At 32.3% G+C, this 6889-nt stretch overlaps 1 long non-coding RNA gene across 1 annotated transcript; it reads right to left on the bottom strand.

Moving 5' to 3' along the window:
• Nucleotides 1–6147: 6147 nt before the first annotated feature.
• LOC132042315 (uncharacterized) lies at nucleotides 6148–6883 on the bottom strand. Its single transcript, XR_009411433.1, has 2 exons — nucleotides 6731–6883; nucleotides 6148–6641 (listed from the first exon to the last, which is right to left on the bottom strand). It is a non-coding gene; the product is annotated as an uncharacterized LOC132042315 (long non-coding RNA).
• Nucleotides 6884–6889: the final 6 nt, after the last annotated feature.

The raw sequence follows: 6889 nt of genomic DNA, 5'->3' as shown, positions 1-6889 counted from the left end.
AAGCTCGATCATTCTTCTTTGTCATTTTCTAAGTTATTTTCAAATCATTATCAAATTACATATTTGAATTTATGTAAAAAATACTATAAGTTATAATAATTAATAATTTAAAAGGCATATGAAAAAATATGTTCCAAGAATAATACATTGTACAAAGGGGTCAATTTTATTATGTTCAACCAGTAAATATGTCCGTGCTTTTGTGCGATTAAAAATATAAATTAATTATATAAAAATTGTCATGCTAATAATTAATTTAAAAATTATCCCTATATTGTATAAGAAAGAAATATTTATAATAGCATAATTAGGTGCCTTTTAATTTTGTGTCAAAAGTAGCATATAATGAAAAATAAAGGGGATAAAAATAGCACATATAAAGAATAAAGGGGTCGTATTTATACTTTAATTAATACAATTAAGACTTTTAATAGTCCTAAATGAGCTTGTACACAACTAGAATTCAACTTGTACACGACTATCTCCTCCAGCGTCGTCTTCTTCATATTTCCCCGAATTTCCTTTTTAGGGTTTTACAGAGCAAAATTTTCTAGCCTCTAGGTCGTCTCTTTCATAGTCTTTCATTCTTTCCTCAAGATAGAAAGAGAAAGCCATTCAAGGTCAAAAATAAACCCTCCATCTATATCACTGCTTCTCTGCCATCCGAAACTCAACACAACCTTGTATTCTTGGTTTATCCGAAACATGAAGCAACAAATATGAGATAAAAGTACTATAATATTGAAGGTATGTCATTTTTCTTATCTTAAATCTGTTTTATTTTTAATTTTGAGAAATCAAAATCTCAAAATTTTCCCCCAAATTTGTTGACGGACTCCGGTCAAAGTATCCGTATGTGATTGACCGTATCCGGAATGTTTGCCGTTCCAGCACCTGCACCCGTCCGTATCCGGGATGGGGACGGTACCCAAAATGGCGAGTCCGTGTAACTTAGGTTATATATTTGGTCATAAAACATGCAATGACTTGCATACTTGATATATTTCAGTGGTGATTTAAGTTTAATGTTTTTGGTGATCCTTCTTTTGGGGTGGTCTTTAATTTTGCCCCTCAAATTGGTCGTCTTAAATTTTTGCCCTTCGCCTAATACCCCGAGGTTCTGGGTTCGAACCCCAGCTCAGTAAAAAAAAAAAAAAAAAAAAAAAAAAAAAAAAAAAGGAATTTCCCAAGGCAGAATATTGCCTTAAGGTAAAATTCTGCCTTAAGGCAATGTTTGAGACTCTGCCTGAAGCAGGCAAAATTTTGCCTACAGGCCTAACTTTGGCCCGAATAGGCCTAACTTTGCTATATTTTTTTTTTTGACTAGTCACTTCTGGGTTCGAACCTCTTCTCATGGTATTAAACCGAAGGGCAAAAATTAAAGACCACAATTTGAGGGGCAATAATTAAATATCACTTAAGTTCTGCGAATTGCCCAAGCCAATACGCCTTCAGCTAAAATAAAAACCCCCAAAATAGGAACCCAAATGGCCCATTTGCGAATTGCCCTTCTTTTGGGGTGGTCTTTAAAATTTGCCCCTCATATTTGAAATCTTTAAATTTTGCCCTTCGGCTAAAACCCATAGGTTCCAGGTTCGAACCCACACACGGTTGAAAATTTTAAAAAAAAATTGCAAGTTAGAGAGTTTAAAATTCGCTATGCCCCCAGTATACACTTGTGAAGGAATTACCAAAGTTATGGGACCCGGCAGATACTTATGCCTATGGGCGGAAAATTGGCATAAGTATGAGTCCGCATAACTTTGATAATTCCTTCAAAGTTTTTAGACTCCGAAAAGTTTGCCCATTAAAAGTTACCCACGGCTCATTTTTTTAGTTAAACATAACTAAAAGTGACAGAAACTGAATTTTTCGTTTGATATATATATATATATATATATATATATATATATATATATATATATATATATATATATATATATATATAACTTTTCAAGGTAAACTTTTAGTAATGCCTTAACTAAAAGTGTGTCCCATAAAACATAACTAAAAGTATGCCCCATAAGGCGTAAGTTTTCCTTAAGGCATAACTAAAAGTTTGCCTTATAAGGCAAAGTTTAAATTTTGCTATATTGATAAGCAAGAAGACTTTTAGTTATGTTTATATATATATACTTTCTTTTATATATATATATATATATATATATATATATATATATATATATATATATATTACTTTCAAATTTTAGTTATGCCTTAACTATTCTTTGCCTTGCATAACTATGCCCAGTTTCAAGAGTAAAAACTTTGCCTTATAAGGCAAAGTCTATGCCTTAAGGAAAAGTTTTGCATGGGGCATAATTTTGTTCTCTGCCTTAACTAAAATTACACCATAAGGCATAACTAAACTATGTCTTAGGAAAAATTCTCCTTATGGGGCAAACTTTTATATTATCCTACAAACTTTAGCTTTTTTTTTAAAGATTGTATGCTTATGATCGGCATACACTCCCCGATCTGCCTTGCGAAATTATTTTTTTATTTTATGCTTGAGCGGGGGTTTGAACCTAGAACTTCATGTATTCGCTCACCTTTCCAAGTCAAATTTAAATCGTGAGGGCGAAATTTAAAGACCACAAATTTGAGGGACAAAATTTAAAGACCACCCCAAAAGAAGGGCAATCCGCGCAAAAAAATGATTCCCAAGTCCAAACGGCCCTCCAGACCAGACCAAAATAGGCCCAAACTTACCTATTCAGACCAGCCCAAAAGGCCCTCTAAAGCTACTGTTGAAGAACCAATCTCCGGCATTCACTAAAAATAATCTAACGAACCCTATTAAGTCTCATATTTTAATCCTAATAATTCAGCTAGGGTTTCACTTCTGGGGCCTCTCTTTCCTCTTCTACACAATAATCCACCGATCTTCTCAGAAGGACGCTCCCTCTTTCATATTTAACCAAAACTATTCGAAATATAGTTTCTGTACATGTACATGTCCTCTGACCAAGTCCGTCCAAAATGCCAACGTTCGGATTTAAACAGTGAAATAATTCAAAACCCCGCCCAAAAAACCCTAGTTTGTCAATATAAATACTTGCTTTCCTACTCATTTTCGAACCACTTTTCCCTTTGAAGCTATTATTATCTTGATATTGTTTTGTTCAAAGTACTAAGCATTCATTCTCGGATCTTAGCATCTTTCGTGTTCTAGCATAGATTGGAGATCCAAAGTCCCGTTCACTGCACCCACTCTTTATTGTTGAAAATTTACTATATTTTGATTGCATGTTAGCAATCATGTTTTAAAGTTCATTTCAGTATAAAGAAATGTGAATTAGGTCTCATTCACATGCTTAGAAATATAAAATAAAATGAGTATCTGCATAATTCGAAAGAGTAATATTTAGACTGATTTATTATTCACTTACCTGAGCACGTTCTCATTTTTTTTTTTTTTAAAACCAATTACAAGTGACAGAAACTGGATTTTTTTTCGTTTGATGGAGACCTACATATCAGATCTATAATGCCTTATTTGAGTTTGAAGTAGTATTTTTGTTTGACAAAATAAGTGTGTTGATAGACTAATTGATTTTGGTGTGTTCATCTGTTCATATTTCGGAAACCTCATGCTAAGTCCTTATGAAAATATTTGAAAGCTGCCTGTGATTTCTATTTGTTAATTTAAAATTGTCTTTAGCCCTTAAAATATTATATGATTATTTTATATTGATAAGCAAGAAGACTACCTAATTAATATTATCTAAGCTTAGACATTCTTTTACCGTATCTGTTTGTGAAATTTGATAGCATGTTTCATTTTTCTTACAAGTATAGATTACTCTTCTAATTTCATCTTTTATTTTGTTTTCTTTGCCATGCATGAATAATGGAGTTTCAAGAGTTCTACGTGGAACTCGATGCTATTCCACGATTCTGGCACTGGATCAAAACAACGTTACTCCTTCACTTTGTGTCTCTCGAAACTCATCCTAACATAAGCAAGAAAAGGAGAGGGGAGAAGAAAAGAGTTGCCCATTGCATTTTATATTGTCCTACAATTTTTTTTTTTTTTTTTTGTCTTATGAGTCATTTTTTTAAAATCAATCCCGAACAGTTTTTTAAAAGGGAAACAATATATAGGGTATATTTCTTTTTAACAAAAAAGATGGAGTTGTAAGTGAATTAACTAACTATTTGAAATCAGTTAAATCTTTTGGAGAGCAAAACAAATTTCTTTATATCGTGTTTTGAGGAGGGCCTTTTCGGTCTAAAGTTCTAAGTAATCTTCTGTCTACTTATTTTTCAAGTTTAAGCTAAATCCCATGTAATGATTTAAAATGCTCTATTAAAAAGGTTCAAGTTTGGCTTGTTTTTGGAAAACGATGTTCCCAACTTTTGCTTCATTTTTTGTTTCAAGTATTCTTTTAATAGTCAAGTCTTTTTAATCTAAAAACACTTGAGTTATTTTCAAATGACATGAAATTTTAACACGTAAGTTTTAACAAAATTGCACTAGCATTTGTGTTTAAATGACTTTTCGAAGCCTACTTAATTTACCTAAGTTTAGCCGGTTAAGCGTATTTAACGGATCTTAAAGGATGTTTAACGCCTTCCTTTTAGGATAATTAGAACCCTTACCTAGAATCATATAAGTTGAGTGGACCTTTAAACCAGAGTTAATTTAGCATTATTTTAGGTGTCCTAATTCACCTTAAAAAATAATTAGATAGCGACTCTTTGCATAATTAATTGAGACTCACCAATATATTGTACACTATTTTGACCCGGTTAAAATGGGATATAACACCTTTACCGTTACAAATTGGTGCAAATATACCCCTGCCCTTACACAAATAGTGCAAATATACCTTTTTCTCTAGCGAGATTTAAAAAAAAAACTCATTTAGTTTATTTTTAATTAAAAAAAATGGCACACTTGGCTTTAAAAATAAAGTCTGCTCATTTTTTTTTTTTTTTGAGTTGACATATTTTTCTAACGTCACATGGAAACATTTTTTTTTCTGGTAGGTCGGGTCTAGTTTGTTTAAAAAATATCTTCACGGCTTTAAAAAAAAAAAAGGCCTAACCCATTTTTTCAAACGAACCAGACCCGATCTATCACAAAAAAAAATGTCTACTAAAAAAAAAAGGTACACCTTTTTTTTTAAAGCCAAGTGGCATTTTTTGAAATTAAAAAATAAGCTAAATGAGTTTTAAAAAAATTTTGTTAGCAAAAAGGGTATATTTGCACTGTGTAAGGGCAGGGGTATATTTGCACCATTTTGTAACGATAAGGATATATGTACACAACTTTTTAATGGGAGTATATCTGCTCTAAATCTTAAAGTTGAGGGGTATATTTGCACCTTTTCTCTAAATTATATTGAGGATGAAATTTGGTGCTAAATTTTACAATAAAATAAAATAAAATGAAAATGGATGAAAAAAGGAAATGGATCAAGCAAGTAGCTTTGTATTAGCTAAAATGCTTTTGAGTGGTTAGCATTATCAAAAGATTCTGTTAATTACAAACTATTTAACGATAAATTACTAGTTAACTTTGAAACTAATTCCTAATTTTTTTTCACAGTGATCATAGAAAGTGCTTATGCTCTCTTAAAACACATGATAAACAATTAAAAATAACTCAAATTGATAGCCTATTTAGCCAAGCTTACAAAATCAGCTTATTTTGAAAAGCACTTTTCAAAAAAGTACTTTTAGCCCGAAGAAGTTTGTATTTTGCCAATTAATCAAAAAACACTTTTGAACAACAATTGATGTTTGACCAAGCTTTTAATAAGTGCTTCTAAATGTATTTTTCTCAACGTGCTTTTCAAAAAAGTGTTTTTGAGTGGAAACTATTTTTTTAGCTTTTGAAAAACAGCTTCAAGTACTCCACAGAAGCACTTATTTTCTCCCAAAAGCTTGGCCAAACAACTCACTTTTTTTAATACTTGTTAGAAAAATAAGCACTTTTGGGGAAAAATAAGTTTGGCCAAACAGGCTACAGTCTCAACAACAATGACAACATACCCAGTGTAATCTCACAAGTAGGGTCTAGGAAGGGTAAGATGTACACAAACCTTACCTCTACCTTTATGGTATAGAAAGGTTGTTTCCGATAGACCATTGGCTCGAAATAAATGTAATCGATACAGAAATGTAGGAAAGAAACTCAAATCAGGGCTGAAAATTCAGTAAATTGGGAGAAACAACATTAAGAATTTATGCACATATTTCTCTCCTCAAAAGTCTCCCTTATTTCTTATACATTTTACAGTGCATTTATTACAGTTTACTCTAAACCATTACACCTCCAGAAATCCAGATAACACGGAAAGTCCAATAATCATGTCATCTTTTGGTTTCCGTTGGCAAAGATATATCCAGAATAAAGAGGACGTCATTGTGCTATAATAGGCAAATACCACATTGGCAAAGGTATATAAGGAAGCGAGCCTTAGACCCAAGTGACACGTTTTAAAGTCGTGTTAGCCCAAGCCCAAAGCGAACACTACAAACTATTACAGCTATAGTCCTGATGTTCAATCCACGTGATAGTAAATACCACTTAAAAAATTCAACAGCTTAACCTTCTCGATTTGAGCAAAGAGACCTTCGAAAACTTTTCCCTTCCCAGATAATCGTTGAGCTTTGTCCAAATCCCAACACTGAAAAAGTAATATCTTTTCTATAATCCAACCATAATGTAGAAATATGTTCTTTTGTGCTAACATTAAACAACTTTTTTCTCACGTACCTTTGATTGGAGCCGTATGTTCCATGTGCTGCGAGGCATGCTTCATCTCAAGGAAGACAACGTAGATGGTCGTGTGACTTGGAAATTATTACCTCCTTACTCAAAGAAAACCAAACTGAAAACAAAAGAAAAAGTGTTAGAACTCTTAGCCAATAGACG

The sequence above is a fragment of the Lycium ferocissimum genome, unplaced genomic scaffold (genome assembly GCF_029784015.1).
Source record: "Lycium ferocissimum isolate CSIRO_LF1 unplaced genomic scaffold, AGI_CSIRO_Lferr_CH_V1 ctg14636, whole genome shotgun sequence".
Classification (NCBI taxonomy): domain Eukaryota; kingdom Viridiplantae; phylum Streptophyta; class Magnoliopsida; order Solanales; family Solanaceae; genus Lycium; species Lycium ferocissimum.
The sequence above is the reverse complement of the archived record's forward strand: the minus strand, read 5'-3'. Positions and strand labels throughout refer to the sequence as shown.